General features: G+C 42.9%; 1 non-coding gene across 1 annotated transcript; it reads left to right on the top strand.

Moving 5' to 3' along the window:
- Positions 1-1,866: 1,866 nt before the first annotated feature.
- Positions 1,867-2,007, top strand: LOC112209396 (U4 spliceosomal RNA). The gene has a single exon (XR_002944125.1). It is a non-coding gene; the product is annotated as a U4 spliceosomal RNA (small nuclear RNA).
- The last annotated feature ends 14,332 nt before the right edge of the window (positions 2,008-16,339 follow it).

The following is a 16,339-nucleotide window of genomic DNA, read 5'->3' as shown; positions in this document are numbered from 1 at the left end:
TCCAATCACATTTCTACATAGCTAGCAATCATGCCAGTCCAATGTAGTCTCCACAAAAGACCCAAGAGAGCAGGATTCACAGAGCTTCTGGATAGCTGAACACGTGGATGTTCTACAGGGCGGTGACCTCAGGGTGGGCATGGAAGCTCTGCTCCCATTCCCCCAGGCCTTACCCTATGCATCTCTTCATCTGTATCCTTTGTAATATCCCTCATAATAAACCAGTAAACAACATAAATGTTTCCCCAAGTTCTCTAAGCTGCTCTAGCAAGTAGCTAAACCCAGGAGGAGGTTGTGGGATCCCCAGTTTATAGCTGGCTGATCAGAAACACAGGTAGAACAAGCTGGGGCTTGTGACTGGCATCGGAAGTGGGGAAGAGGGGCAGTTTTGGGGACGTAGGCCTCAGCCTATGGGATCTGACACTATCTCCAGGTAGATAGCGTCAGAATTGAATTAGAGGACACGCAGCTGGTATCCACTGCAGAAATGATTGCTTGCTTGTTGTGTGGGGAAACCCCTCCCCCACACTCAGTCAGAAGTGTTGATTGTTGTGGCAGAGGAGAAACAGTTTGTGGTTTCTCCACACAATACTACATTATTTTCTCTGCCATGAAGAGTATTCATACAGTCTTTTTCTTTTCTTTCTTTCTTTTTTTTTTTTTTTGAGACAGGATCCACTTTGTCTCCCACGCTGGAGTGCACTGGTGTGATCTCAGCTCACTGCAGCATCCACCTCCTGGGCTCAAACAATCCTCCCACCTCAGTCCCTAAAGTAGCCAGTTCTACAGATGTGCTAATTTTTTGTAGAGCTGGGGTTTTGCCAGGTTGCCTGGGCTGGTCTCGAACTCCTGAGCTCAAGCAGTCCACCCATCTCGGCCTCCCAAAGTGCTAGGATTACAGGCGTGAGCCACCAAGCCCAGCCCATACAGTCTTTTTTTTTTTTTTTACCTTTTTAGACAGAGTCTTGCTCTGTCACCCAGGCTGGAGTGCAGTAGCGCAATCTGGGCTCACTGCAACCTCTGCCTCCCAGGTTCAAACAATCCTCCCACCTCAGTTTCTCAAGTAGCTGGGATTACAAGTGTGCGTCACCATGCCCAGCTAATTTTTGCATTTTTTAGTAGAGATGGGATTTCATCATGTTGGCCAGGCTGGTCTTGAACCCCCGGCCTCAAGTGATCCGCCCACCTCGGCCTCCCAAAATGCTGGGATTACAGGCATAAGCCACTGCTCTCAGCCCAGTCTTAATAATGCAAATGGTAAGACTTTTTTTACTTTCATTGTCAACCTATAGACAAATCTCAAAACAGTTAATTATATAAATGTCATCAACCTCAATAAGGTCAAGGGACATACAGATGACAGAATTTAACAGGTACAAAGAGAAAAGACAGGTAAAGAGAAAGACAGGTGTGCATACCCTCTTCCAACGAAGTAGGTATTCACATTGTCATTGATTTTTTTTTAATTGGTTGAGTCTTAAATATTTTACTTAAAGTCATAGGTGGTATAAGAGAGCTAAATCCTCACCTATCGTATGCAGGAAACCAACGAATTTGGTTGAATGTAGTCGCAGGCAGATAATATGCACTAAAAAATGTCATTTCCCTTACTTTGGTCAAAATCCATTAACGCATTCTGTATAAGTGTGGAGTCCTTATCATGGCATTCATGATTCACTGTAATCTCAAAATCAGTTACCATTTTGGATTTACTTTCCTTATATGCCCCCTACACTCCAGTGAAATGAAACCATATCCACCATGCAGCCATTGATGCAAGCATGTCAAGAAAGGGAGACTTACAAGAGTAAGCAGTAAGGATTCTGAGAAGCTGATATACCTTGGTCAAATTAAATTTTATCAGGAAGCTTTGAGCAGTGGCAGTATGGTAGCCAATGCAGTTTATCCAAGGTGCAATTATTATTAATTGAAAACTGTTCCCAATACTTCACTGTAATGACTTGCGATATAGTCAGTATTGGCAATTTTTTGTTTGTTTGTTTAAGAAATGGTCTGACTCTGTCACCCAGGCTGGAGTGCAGTGGTATAGTCACAGCTCACCACAACCTCAACCTCCCAGGCTCAGGTGATCCTCCCACTTCAGCCTCCCAAGTAGCTGGGACTACAAACACCTAACACCATGCCCGAATAATTTTCATATTTTTTGTAGAGATAGGGTTTACCATGCGGCCCAAGCTGGTCTCGAAATCCTGGGCTCAAGCGATCCTCCCACTTTGGCCTCCCGAAGTGCTAGGATTACAGGTGTGAGCCACTGAGCCCAGACTCCAGCATTAGCAAATTTTGACCATCTCTACAGAGACTGAATAATAAATAAATAAATGCTAAATTTTATCAGGAGAACTCAAAGCACACACAATTAGTGTTAGTCAATATGAAAGCTTTAGGCTAATATTATTTCTTTGCTTGCAGAAAAAAGATCACATTTAGCCTGGCATAACAATGACTCTGTTTCTATTATGCCAATTAGACCCTTGGTAAACTAGCTCTAATGAGGAACCTTGGAGCACTTTTTATTAATCTTAATATCACAATTATCATGAAAATCATTTGGAGACAACATAAAGATTATTGGGGCCAGGTGCAGTAGCTCATGCCTGTAATCCCAGCATTTGAGGAGGCCTAGATGAGGGGATCGCTTGAGCCCAGGAGTTCAAGACCAGCCTGGGCAACATGGTAAGACCCCATCTCTACAAAAGAATAAGTAAATAGGCCAGGTGAAGTGGCTCACACCTGTAATTCCAGCACTTTGGGTAAGGCCAAGGCGGGTGGATCACCTGTGGTCAGGAGTTCGAGACCAGCCCAGCCAACATGGCAAAACCCTGTCTCTACTAAAAATACAAAAATTACCTGGGTGTGATGGCACGCACCTGAAATCCCAGCTACTCAGGAGGCTGAGGTGGGAGAATCACTTGAACCCAGGAGGCGGAGGTTGCATTGAGCCAAGACTGAGCCACTGCACTCCAGCCTGGGAGACAGAACGAGACTCCATCTTAAATAAATAAATAAATAAGTAAATAAAATTAGCTCGGCATGGTGGTGTGTGCCTGTGCTTCCAGCTATTTGGGAGGCTAAGGCAGGAGGATTGCTTGAGCCCAGGAGGTCAAGGCTGTGGTGAGCCATGTTTGTACCACTGCACTTCAGCCTGGGCAACAGAGCAAGACCCTGTCTCAAAAAAAAAAAAGGTTTAAAAGATTATTGGTGTCTTCAAGTAGCATAATACTAGAGATTTTCTCATTTTCACCCACTGGCAATTTGGGTAGTTAGAAAGGAAAAATGACTCAGCTTGAAATATAGGGCTAGCTGGATGCAGTGGTGCATGTCTGTAGTCCCAGCTACTAAGGAGGCTGAGGCAGGTGGCTAGCTTGAGTGCAGAAGTTCAAGGCTGTAATGTGCCATAATTGCACCTGTGAATAGCCACTGTACTCCAGCCTGGGCAACACAGTGAGACCCTCCATCTCTAAAATAAATAAATAAGTAAATAAAAATGTAAAAAATATATAGGACAATAATGGTAAAATCATTGAAACAAACTGAAAAAAGCTTCATTATATTTCAAGAGTGCATATTTTATTTATCATGAATGCAGACTACTATTTCAGGTGTCTTAGTGGGTGAGCAGTATGTGTTCTCTCCATCAGTATCTTTGTTGCTTAGGTTTCTTTGTAAGCAATAGAAATCAACTGAGGCTAGCTCTGGGCCCATTAAAAATAATTTAAAATAAATTATAATTAACTAAAAATAACAATATACAAGTTAAACATTGACACCTAAATTTTTTTAATAAAATAACATTTGGAAAGATACTAGGTAGCATTTCAAACAAAAGAAATAACTAAACAATGAGGACTAGGTGGGCGGATCACCTGAGCTCAGGAGTTCGAGACCAGCCTGGCCAACATGGTGAAACCCCATTTCTTCTAAAAATACAAAACTTTACCAGGCATGGTGGTGGGCACCTGTAATCTCAGCTACTTGGGAGGCTGAGGCAGGAGAATTGCTTGAACCCTGGAGGCAGAGGTTGTCACTCTACCCTGGGTGACAGAGTAAGACTCTGTCTCAAAAAAAAAAAAAGAAACAAAACAAACAAAAAACCAATGGGGACTTGTGGAGGATAGCAACTAGGGTTGCTCTGGGATTCTCAGTGGTAAAACAAACAAAATATCTGGTTGGCGTCGCTGATCACTACCACTAAAATGACTCAGCTTCAACCACCTTCTTCATTTTTGAGACTATACTCCATATTCAGATGGCTAGGACAAAAATAGCCCTGTGTTTCAACCTTGGGGGAAGGGACGAGGGGAAGGCAAACACTGTGGCTGAGAGTTCTACACAGAAATGTTGGCCAGGATGACCTGAGGCTTCTCAAAGGAAAGAGGGAGAATTAATGCTGGGCAGACAAAAAGAGATTCCTACTACAAACTGTCAAGGGCTTTTAAAATGACATTACTACCTTGAAGCTGCCCCTCTGGTCCTACTCTTGTCCTTTCCTGGGATTATAAGGATTCCCTTCTCTTTTTTGCCCTGGTCCTATGATATTTTTGGTTTATCTGTCAATGTGATTATACTTTTAGCTATAATTTTTTTTTTCACTTTTTTTTTTTTCCTTGAGACAGAGTCTTGCTCTGTTACTCAGGCTGGAGTGCAGTGGCACGATCTCAGCTCACTGCAACCTCCACCTCCTGGGTTCGAGCAATTCCCCCTGCCTTACTTAGCCTCTCAAGTAGCTGGGATTACAGGCGTGAGCCACCAAGCCCTGATTTTTCCCTTTTTTTTAGAGCTGACTTTCTATGGTCAAACTAACCTTTTGTGGTAGAAATTTGTCTTGCCTTGTACCATAGGTAGATTTAAACATGTGAGATTTTGTATGCTTGTCTAGAGGTATGCCATAGCTTTGACTATTATTATTAATAACTACTGAGTTCTTACTTTCAACTTGGCATGATGTTATAAGAGATGCTAAGTTGCCCTTGAGGCTGGGCGCAGTGGATCACACCTGTAATCCCAGCACTTTGGGAGGCCAAAGCAGATGGATCACTTGAGGTCAGGAGTTCGAGATTAGCCTGGCCAACATGGTGAAACCCTGTCTCTACTAAAAATACAAACAAACAAACAAACAAAAAATTAGCCAGGCATGGTGGCATGCACCTGTAATCCCAGCTACTTGGGAGGCTGAAGCAGGAGAATCACTTGAACTCAGGAAGCAGAGGTTGCAGTGAGCCGAGATCATGCCACTGCACTCCAGCCTGGGCAACAGAGACTCTGTCTCAAAAATAAATAATAAATAAATAAAATTTAAAAATAAAATGTGATCAGCTTATTTTAAAATAATGCTTATTTTTTAAGTTATTTTTCACATAATGCATTTCAACTTATTGGTAATAAAATCTCCACATCTCCCTATTATGGGATAACTTGTGTTCCCCCAAAGTAATTTATTGACATCCTATACCCAAGTACCTGTCCATGTGACCTTATCTGAAAATAGGACCTTTGCAGATATAATCAATTTACAATGTATTCACTGGGCCCTAATCCAACATAACTGGTGTCCTTATAAGAAGACGACGTAAAAGACAGGCACTCAGGGAGAATGCCATGTGACCACAGGAGCAAAGGCTGAAGTAATACAGCTACAAACCCAGGAGCTGCAAGTACCCATGGTCACCCCTGGAAGCTAGGAAGATACAAGGAAGGATTCTACCCAGAGTTTCAGAAGGAACATGGCTCTGCCGACTTCTTCACTTTGGACTCTGGTTTCCAGAACTGTGAGAGAATAAATTTCTATTGTTTTAATCACCCAGTTTGTGGTATTTTGTTATTGCAACCCTAGGAAACTAATACATGTCCCCTCCACAACCAGACTCGTTTCTTCTTCTTCCTCCACCAGCCTTAGATTGTAACTCTTACAATTACTGTAAGAGTGGTTCCTGAATTTTAATACACACACATCACCTGGGGATCTTGCTAACAAGCACATTCTGATTTGGTAGTTATGGACGGGGTCTGAGAGTCTGTTCCCAGGTGATGCTGGACCAAGGACCGGGCTTGGAGAAGCAAGGCTATAAAAAAGTCAACCAGGCCCAGTGCGGGAGCTCACACCTGCAATCCCAGCACTTTGGGAGGCTGAGGCGGGTGGATCACTTGAGGTCAAGAGTTTGAGACAAGCCTGGCGAACATGATGAAACCCCGACTCTACTAAAAATACAAAAATTAGCTGCGCGTCCCAGCTACTTGAGAGGCTGAGGCAGGAGAATCACTTGAATCTGGGAAGGGAGGCGGAAGTTGCAGTGAGCCAAGATCATGCCACTGCACTCCAGCCTGGGCGACAGAGCGAGACTCCATCTCAAAAAATAAATAAATAAATAAAACTAAATTAAAATTTAAAAATTAGCTGGGCATTGGCCAGGCACAGTGGCTCATGCCTGTAATCCCAGAACTTTGGGAAGCCGAGGCAGGCAGATCATGAGGTCAGGAGTTCAAGACCTGCCTGGCCAACATAGTGAAACCCCGTCTCTACTAAAAGTACAAAACTTAGCAGGGCATGGTGCCTGTAGTCCTGGCTACTCGGGGGGCTGAGGGAAGAGAATCTCTTAATCCAGGAGGCGGAGGTTGTGGTGAGCCAAGATCACACCACTGCCCTCCAGCCTGGGCAACAGAGCGAGACTCCGTCTCAAAAAATAAAAATAAATTAGCCGGGCGTGGTGGTGTGCGCCTGCAATCCCAGCTACTCTAGAGACTGAGACAAGAGAATCACTTGAACCTGGGAGGTGGAGGTTGCAGTGAGCCGAGATGTCTTTGTCAGGCATGTTTCAGATCTAGGATTTTTGGCTTTTTGCCACAATGCTAGCAGAGATTAAATGGAAAAACCCAGTGGAACGAAAAGAAGTATTCATGGAACTTGTGTCTTGTGCCTCTCCCCTAAAGAAGAAAGAAGAATGAGGAGGAGGAGGAGGAGGAGGAGAAGGGGGAGGGGGAGGGGGAGGGAAGGAAAAGAAGTAAACAAAATATCCAAGGGGAAAACAATTACTTTTCTTTCTTTCTTTTAGAGACAGTGTCTTGCTATGTTGCCCAGGCTGGTCTTGAACACCTGGGCTCAAGCAATCCTCTCTCCTGCCTTGGCCTTCCAAAGTGTTGGGATTGCAGGCATGAGCCACCACACCTGACCTAAAAATTTCAAAATACACTTGAAGATTATTGTCCAATCAACCCCCTCTCCCCACCTGCACAAAAGATTTAGAATACAAATATTTCAACCTTGTTTTCTAAATAAGTGAATTTATGAATATAATAGTGAGCTGATATTTTATGTGGTCACTTTTTTCTCTTTTTCCTTTTATCTCATCAAATTCCTTTTTAGCATAATTTTATTTTTAAAATGGTGATTTCCAAATGAAACACTGCAGACTGAGAGATGAATGAGCACCATAATGGAACAATATAGGCCAACTACCCTGGAGTTACTGATGTTACTACTTGGGAATAGTGGTGACTTTGAAAAAGTTCAAAGACTAACTTTGAAAGCATTTCAAAATGCCTATTTTTGGCTGGGTGTCGTGGCTCATGCCTGTAATTCCAGTACTTTAAGAGGTCTAGGTGGGCGGATCACTTGAGCTCAGAAATTTGAGACCAGCCTGGGGAGCATGGAAAAACCCCATCTCTACAAGAAATACAAAAATTAGCCAGGTGTGGCACGCGCCTGTAGCCCCAGCTACTTGGGAGGCTGAGGTGGGAGGATCACCTGACCCTTGGGAGGCTGAGGCTGCAGCAAGCAGTGATCATGCCACTGCACTTCAGCCTGGGCAGCAGGGTAAGACCATGTCAAAAAAGAAAAAAATGCCTATTTGGGGGGCTTCACTTTCAGAGATAGTGTCTTTAAGCCTGAGGGCTGGTCAAGGAATTAAGAGTTTTTCTATAACTCTTTGGGTAATTCTGACACAAAGTCAGATTGGAAAAATATTACTCTGAAATAAAGAAAATTTATAGAAACTTGATTTTATTTTATAAACAAAGTTCTAATTAAAAAAAAAAAAAAAAGAGCCGGCCAGGTATGGTGGTACACCCTTGTAATCCCAGCACCTTGGGAGGCCGAGGCAGGCGGATCCCTTGAGCCCAGGAGTTCGAGACCAGCCTGGGCAACATGGTGAAACCCTGTCTCTTAAAAAAATACAAAAATTATTCAGGCATGGTGGCACACACCTGTAGCCCCAGCCCCTGGGGAGGCTGAGGTGGGACTATCACCTGATCCTGGGGAGGGTGAGGCTGAAGTGAGCCAAGATCCTACCACTTCACTTTAGCCTAGGCGAGAGAGTGAGACCATGTCTCAAAATAAGTAAATAAAAATAAAAAGGAAGAAAGAAAAAGAGCCGAGTGGTGGTGCACGCCTGTAGTCCTAACTACTGGAGAAACTGAGGCGGAAGGGTTCCTTGAGCCCAGGAGTTCGAGGCCAGCCTGGGCAACACAGAAAGACTCTCTCTTTAAAGAAAAAAAAAAAAAAAAAGAAAAGAAATTTGTCTATATAAATATACAGTTAAAGCAAACAATATAATATATAAAACCAAATTTGGAAATATTTTTTCCTTCCATCAAAACTTAAACATCAATTTTAGAACACAGTGTTCTATATCGTAAGGAGTCCTAGAGTCTACCCAGTATAATGTCTCACATCCTCGCCCTCTTGCTATAGTTGTCAAACCTAAATGTACCTAAGAATCACTGATAGGTAGTTGGTTAATACGATGGATTATTTCTAGGCCCCGACCTCAGACAGGTGCCTCCATGCCCCCACCCAGCCAGGACATTCCGAGTCTGTAATTTGAAGTGAGCTTCAAGAATCTGCATTTTTACCGCGGCGCTTTTGATGCAGGCGGTCCACGGTAAAGTTAGAGAAATGCTGCCCTGCTGCCGCGCTGCAGATTGAACTCTGGGGAAGAAGAAATGAGCACGACCGCTCCTGAGGTCCATCTAAACCGGTCCATTTAGATGGACAGGTTTTAGCAGTCCATCTAAATCTGTCTCAGGAGCTTTCTTTCTTTTCTTTTCTTTTCTTTTCTTTTTTTTTTTTTTTTTTTGAGACGGAGTCTCGCTCTGTCGCCCAGGCTGGAGTGCAGTGGCGCGATCTCGGCTCACTGCAAGCTCCGCCTCCCAGGTTCACGCCATTCTCCTGCCTCAGCCTCCCGAGTAGCTGGGACTACAAGCGCCCACAACTACGCCCGGCTAATTTTTTGTATTTTTTAGTAGAGACGGTGTTTCACCGTGTTAGCCAGGATGGTCTCGATCTCCTGACCTCGTGATCCGCCCGCCTCGGCCTCCCAGAGTGATGGGATTACAGGCGTGAGCCACCGCGCCCGGCCTGTCTCAGGAACTTTCAAAGGGGAGTGGCAGACAGAAAATGAGCACGGTATCTAATCAGCAAGTAGGATGGCAAATAAGAACGCCTTTATGAAGGCCCCAGTTTTTACAGTAAGTCCCTCACTGCCCGCACACAACGATGCCAAGTTCCAACCTGATTTGCGTCACCACAATTGTGGGTTTGCGCCAAGGTTAGTTATCAAGCGTAGTGAGAGGATAAATTCACAAAATGAGGGACAAAAATAAGACGAGAGCTGGGTACAACGGAAGTGAAACCTGGGTGGAGGTCACCTCCAAATCACAGTGGAAGGACGATGTCAGGAATTGTCCCAACACGCTTTTGATGAAAGAATTTGATTAGTGGACTATTGCACTCTTAAAGGCAAAGAAAACAAAGCACGGCAGTGCCCCGCTCGGTCGGGATTCAAAAGCAGTGAAAGCTGGCTTGCTCTGTTTAAAGCGACAGGACTGCTCTGCTGTGCAGGAAAGACTAAGGAGGCAGCGGTATCTGCGAAGTCCTGCGAGCTCCCGGCGACAGGAGTAGCGCGAGCAGCTGACGGGGGAAATCCACTGGCAGCGAGTCCGATGAGTCAGCGCTGAGTCACGCTCGGCGCTACGTGCCGGCCTGGGCGGCCGCAGCCCGGGGCCCGCAGCCGCGGAGTCAGCAGAGATCCGCCGCTTCCTGGAAGACCCTCCCTGCGCCTGAGGGAGGGGGCGGCGTCGCCTCCTCGCGCCGCCAAGGCCCCCTGCAGTCACACACTCGCCCGCACGCACGACCTCCTCGCTCCATCCTGGGGACATCCAGGATTCACCCCCGAGGGGAAGAGTCCCATGTGACAAATGGTTAGAGCTTGGGCGGATGCTTTCATCCCATGTGTTTCCTCAAAGCTGAGATTCCAGCGCTCTTGCTTTTTTTCGTGTTGTTGTTAGGTTTTTAACTTTTTTTCCCCTGTTTCCTGGCAGAGGATTAACACGCTGATCTTTTTATAGTTTCCAATATTTTAAATGAAGCACCAGAAGAATGGATTAATAAAACGTGTTGAAACTTAAGCATCAAATCGTCACACTGCTCTGGGTTCTAAAATGACTAGAAAGTGACTGCGCTAGAAGCTTTGAATGTTGGGTAACTGGGAAGGATTAACTCGGTTCTGATGTGCCCTTTGTTAATGAAAAGCAAATCTTTGCTATTTGTCCAACCACCCTTATAATAACTAAATTTGTCTAAAGACTGGAGACATGTTTGGTAATAATTAGATATGGAGTCACCAAAGAACAGGGTAGCCATGCCTTTGTGTTTTCTGTGCCTTAACTAACATTCTGTTGTCCTAATGTGCACATGATACATTGTTGGTTTTAAAAAATATTATGGCAATGTTTATATCCATGCTGAGAGTTAATAGCAGGTATTGTGTCATGAAGTGCAGCTAGTCAGTGAGATAGTCCTGATACAGGTGGGGTAATTATTATTTAGGGACAATTTGCGGCTGTTTTTCAAGGCAGACTGGGTCTTTAGAAGTTGTGCCAGCTGTTACCGGTGGTTCTGCTTCATTGGGAGAATTATTTCCCTCCTTATCCCTGTGTACGTGTGAAATGATGCAAAACAATAGAGTGTTCGTGTAGTTTGACTGCTTTTCTTGCAGGCAAGGAGACTGAAGTAATTAGAGGTTGAACTGACTCACCAAGGTTACTGGAGAAGCATGACTACCCAATTTTGTAAAGGAGAGAAAAGCCCCAAACAAATACAAATAGGAAACATGAAAATACGAGAGAGGATCAGAGCCCAAGAAAGCAAAATGAGTAATATGGACCAGAAATGGAATCTCATATACTTGAACTAGTTGTAATGGGAGGTATACTTAATGCACTAGCCTTAAAAAAAAAAAGTCAAATTATTGCATAAAAATTTAAGATTTTAAGTAATTACATACATCATTTGATGTTTTAAAAACTGTGCCTGATCCTGATTCATTATTCTTAGCATATCCATATGGATATTGCCTTGGCATTTACTAAGTCAGACTTCAGTTCAAAACCCAAGTTCATCTTATGACGGTGTGAACTTGGACTTGATACTTAGCTTCTCTAAGCCTATAATGGAGATTATAATCACCATTTCACCTGTTTGCAAAGCAGGCAGGATTAAATGAGATGATGCCTATAAAAGGTTTAGCACATTTCCATGCAAAAAATTTCTCAGTAAACGAAGCTTGTATTGTGTTATCAGTATTATTGAACTTGACTAAACTATTGATCAGGTCACAAAGAGGTAGTACAGGTACTTTGTCCAGATCCTAGAACTAATAAAAGCTTTGGGAATGTACATCACAAACGTAGTGGTTCAGTGACTGATATGGTTTGGCTCTGTGTCCCCACCCAAATCTCATCTCGATTTGTAATCCCCACGTGTCAAGGGAGGGACCTGTAATTCCCATGTATCGAGGGAGGGAGGTGATTGGACCATGGAGTCAGTTTCCCCCACGCTGTTCTCGTGATAGTGATTTCTCATGAGATCTGATGGTTTTATAAGTGTTTGGTAGCTCCTCCTTCATTCTTCTCTTTCGTTCCACTTTTTGAAAAAGGTCCTTGCTTCCCCTTCACTTTCTGCCATGATTGTAAGTTTCCTGTGGCCCCCCACCCAGCCATGTGAAACTGTTAGTCAATTAAACCTCTTTTTTTCCTTATAAATTACTCAGTCTCAAGTATTTCTTTATATATAGAGTGTGAAAACAGACTAATACAGTGACCTTGGGCAAGATCCTTAGACAAGAGTCTAAAACACCTGAGCAAGTACTTAATGTTCTTTGATTATGAGTGGAGAGATGAAAGAAATAAAGGAAATCTAAATAAAAGGAATGCCCTACAATCATCAGTTGGCCAGAAAAGTGGTAGGTGATGCAAAACAACCAGGCAAGAACCCTTTTCTCCCATCCTCAGAGAGAGCTCCTTGACAAAGTACCATAGCAGTCACTGGGCAGAGGATATACTATTGTACTATTGCCCTTTAAATTATAGATCAATCCCTTTGCCATACAGGAATGCATTATTTAGCTGAGACAGAAATTTGGTTCTGTCCAGATATAAGGCTGATGAGCTTAGCTGTTGATAGAAGTTAGTGACCAATCTCCCATCAACTTCCCCAAGCAGCTCATAAGAGATAAGTCACTAAGTCATTTTCTTTTTTTCTTTTTCTTTTTTTTGATGGGGTCTTGCTCTGTTGTTCAGGCTGGAGTGCAGTGACATGATCTCAGCTCACTGCAACCTCTGCCTCCTGGGTTCAAGTAATTCTCCTGCCTCAGCCTCCCAAGTAGCTAGGACAGGCACACACCACCACCCCCAGCTAATTTTTTGTATTTTTAGTAGAGGTGGGGTTTCACCGTGTTGGCCAGGCTGGTCTCGAACTCCTGATCTCAAGTATCTGCCTGTCTCCAACTCCCAAAGTGCTAGGATTACAGGTGTGAGCCACCGCACCCAGTAATAAGTCACTTTCTTGAAATAGTATTTGTCTTACTCAGCTTGGGCTGCCATAACAAAGTACCACAGACTGTGTGGCTTAAGCAATAGAAATATACTTCTCACAGTTCTGGAGACTGGAAAGATCAGGGTGTCAGCAAGGAAGGTTTCATTCTAAAGCCTCTTCTCTTCGCTTGCAGGTGGATGCTCAAATGATCTCTTCTTTGTGTACACACAGGGTGGCGAGGAGAGAGAGAAGGGGCGGGTTTTAGGCTTCAATATATGACTTTTGATGGTGTTAAAAGACAAAATTAAAACAAATTTAAAGATCAAACTGGCTTTTATTTGGGATTCTAGAATCAGGCAGCATTTTATTCTATAAAATAGTGAGTGCTCTACTGGGTTTAGCAAAACAGTTACTTTTCTGTTTTTTGCTTTTTTTGAGACAGGGTCTCACTCTGTTGTCCAGGCTGGAGTACAGTGGCATGATCAGCACTCACTGCAACAGTTAGTTTTTATATGAGAACAAGGAAACAAATATAGAAAAAAGCAGAATGGTTAACATCAGGTTACTTCAGGTTACTTTTCTTATAAGGTTTAAAGCAGAAGGACTTCCTTATTAGGGTGACTCAAGTTGACTGGGTCTTTTCCAAGTGATGGCTGTGAGTGAACCTCTTGTTTTCAAGAAAAACTGGTGTGTTTGGGGATTTATCTGCTTCCTTAAGGTTTTAGCTTGATTATGTGGTTTGGTCTATTGGGCCCTACTATGGGACCTCAGTCCAAAATAATGGCTTCCCATAAATTTTATTTACCAGGAGGGACATGACTCAGGACACAGCAATTTCTTTTTATTCTTTCTCTTATTTTTTTCTCTCTTTTCTTTTTCATTCTCTAATGTGCTTCAAAGAAAGGGATTTCAGCTACCACGGTGGCTCATGCCTGTAATCCTAACACTTTGGAAGGCCAGGGCACGAGAATCTCCTGGGGCCAGGAGGTTGAGGCTGTAGTGAGCTATGATAGCACCACAGCACACCAGCCTGGATGACAGAGTAAGACCCTGACTCAAAACAAGACAAAACAAAACAAAACAATACCAAAAACCCCAAAAAACAGAGAAAGATATTTGTTTCAAAATTACCCCCCACCAAAAGAACGCAACTCCTTTGTAAATGAAACAACAGACTCCATACATGATGATGGTTCCATAAGATTATGATGCAGCTGAAAATTTTCTAGTGACATCATAGTCACTGTAAGGTTGTAGCACAATGTGTTACCTTTTCTATGTTTAGATATGTTTAGAAATGCAAACACAACTGTGTTACAATTGCCTATAGTATTCAGTACAGTAACATGCTGTATAGCTTTGCAGCCTGGGAGCAATAGGCTATGTAAACCAAAAAGTGAGACAAATCTCCTCAATTTAGAGGCTTATTTTGCTCAGATTGAGGACACACCAGGAAAAAGAGACACAAGTTACACTAGAATCTGTGGACTGTGTTTTTTCCAAAGAGTCTTTAGGACCTCAGTTTTTAAAGGGAAAAGAGCAGGCAGGTGGGGAAAGAGCAACAGTCAATTATACATTCCTCTCACAAAGTAAATCTGCATTTTATGTAGTATAAACATAGAGTAGAGAAAGAAATTGTATTAGTCCGTTTTCACGCTGCTGATAAAGACATACCTGAGACTGGGTAATTTATACAGGAAAAAGAGTTTAATGGACTTACAGTTCCACAATGGCTGGAGAAGCCTCACAATCATAGCGGAAGGAAAGGAGGAGCAAGTCATGTCTTACATGGATGGCAGCAGGCATAAAAAGGAGCTTTTGCAGGGAAATTCCCTCTTCTAAAACTGTCAGATCTCATGAGACTTATTCACTATCATGAGAACAGCATGGGAAAGACCTGCCTTCATGATTCAATTACCTCCTACAGGGCCCTTCCCAGAACAGGTAGGAATTCATGATGAAATTTGGGTGGGGACACAGACCATATCAGAAGTCAAACATGCATTTGTCTCAGGGTGGGCAGAGGGATGATTTCTAATCTTGTCTTTGTCCAGTACCTGTGAAGGTAAACTGTTAATTTACGTTATCAGGATGTGATTCCACAGAACTCTGTTTTAGGATAAAGACTTGGGCCCACAAAGAATTTCATTGTGAGCAGTTTGTGAGGGAGGCCACATGGGGAGCTATGTGGCCCTCTGTGCTGCAGCTGTTTAGGAGCAAAAGGAAGGCAGTTTTTGCATGACTTATTTCCCAAGCTTAACTTCTCCCTTTGGCATAGTGAGTTTAGTGTTCCAAGATTTTATTTTCCTTTCACAGCTATACTATATAGCCTAGGTGTGTAGTAGGCTATACCATCTAGGTCTGTGTACTCTGTGGTGTTCACACAATGATGAAATCACCTATGGATTTGTTTCTCAGAATGTATCTCCATCATTAAGCAATGCATGACTGTATTGACAGACTCAGAATTATTTCCTTTCATAAATTCATTCAGTAATCTCTGCAATTTTCAGTACTAAATCGTGGGACGCTTAACAGTGACTATCTTTACCTCTGTACTTTTGTACTAGTTCAAGGCACATGATGACTTCCCTTCTCCTGTCTCTGTATTCAAATCCAACCCAGCCTTAATGCACACATAAAACTCCTATTTTCTCTTTGAAGACTGATCACTAACACCTCAAGCCAAATGGATCTCACCCTCTGCAGGACCTTGTGGCATAAATTGCTGTTCATGTCTTATCCTTTTGACATTTGAACTTCAGCCATGTCAAGTGGCTATGTCAGTGGTTTACATGTCTCATAAGTGTCTATATAAATGTCTCTCCAACTAAACTGTAAGCACTCTTGTGACAAGAGACAAATTCCAAATTCTTACATGCATGTTATAGCATCCACAATAGGTAGCAACATTCTCTGAACATTGGCGCTCAATAAATAGCAATGCAATCTTTGGCATTTTTAGATGGATACAGAAACTTTGTGATTATGAAGTTTAATATTTCATATATTTAGCAAGTAGGAGAACAGATCACAAAGAGACCTATTCCAGATCGTAGAGCTCATAAAAGCTTTGGGAATGTTCATCACAAGCATTGCTAATTCAGTGACCGTGGGCAAGATCCTTAGCTGCTCGGGCTCCGTTTTTCCTTTTGAAAAGTAACAGGAGTCGGTGCAGGGAGGGGTAGGGACACACACACACACACACACAAAGAAAAGTAAAAGAGTTTATACTTTGTGATCCCAAAAGTTCTTCCCAGATTTTTTTTAAAAACACAGCTTAATGAATATTGTTATGAGCCAGATAGATACTAAACACTTTGTCAACATTTTAAAATTTGATCCTTGTAAATACAGCTTTGTGAGGTGAGGTGGTATCATTCCTATTTTCACAGATAAGGTAACTGAGAAATAAGAAGTTTAAGTAACTTTCCCAAGGACACTCAACTAATAAGCAGCAGAAAAGAACTGGATTGGAATCCAGGCCTGTCCAACTGCAAAGCTTGAGATCTT

The sequence above is a fragment of the Pan troglodytes genome, chromosome 4 (genome assembly GCF_028858775.2).
Source record: "Pan troglodytes isolate AG18354 chromosome 4, NHGRI_mPanTro3-v2.0_pri, whole genome shotgun sequence".
In the NCBI taxonomy this organism is placed as follows: Eukaryota; Metazoa; Chordata; class Mammalia; order Primates; family Hominidae; genus Pan; species Pan troglodytes.
Note: the sequence above shows the minus strand (reverse complement) of the source record. Positions and strands in the feature narration are given on the sequence as shown.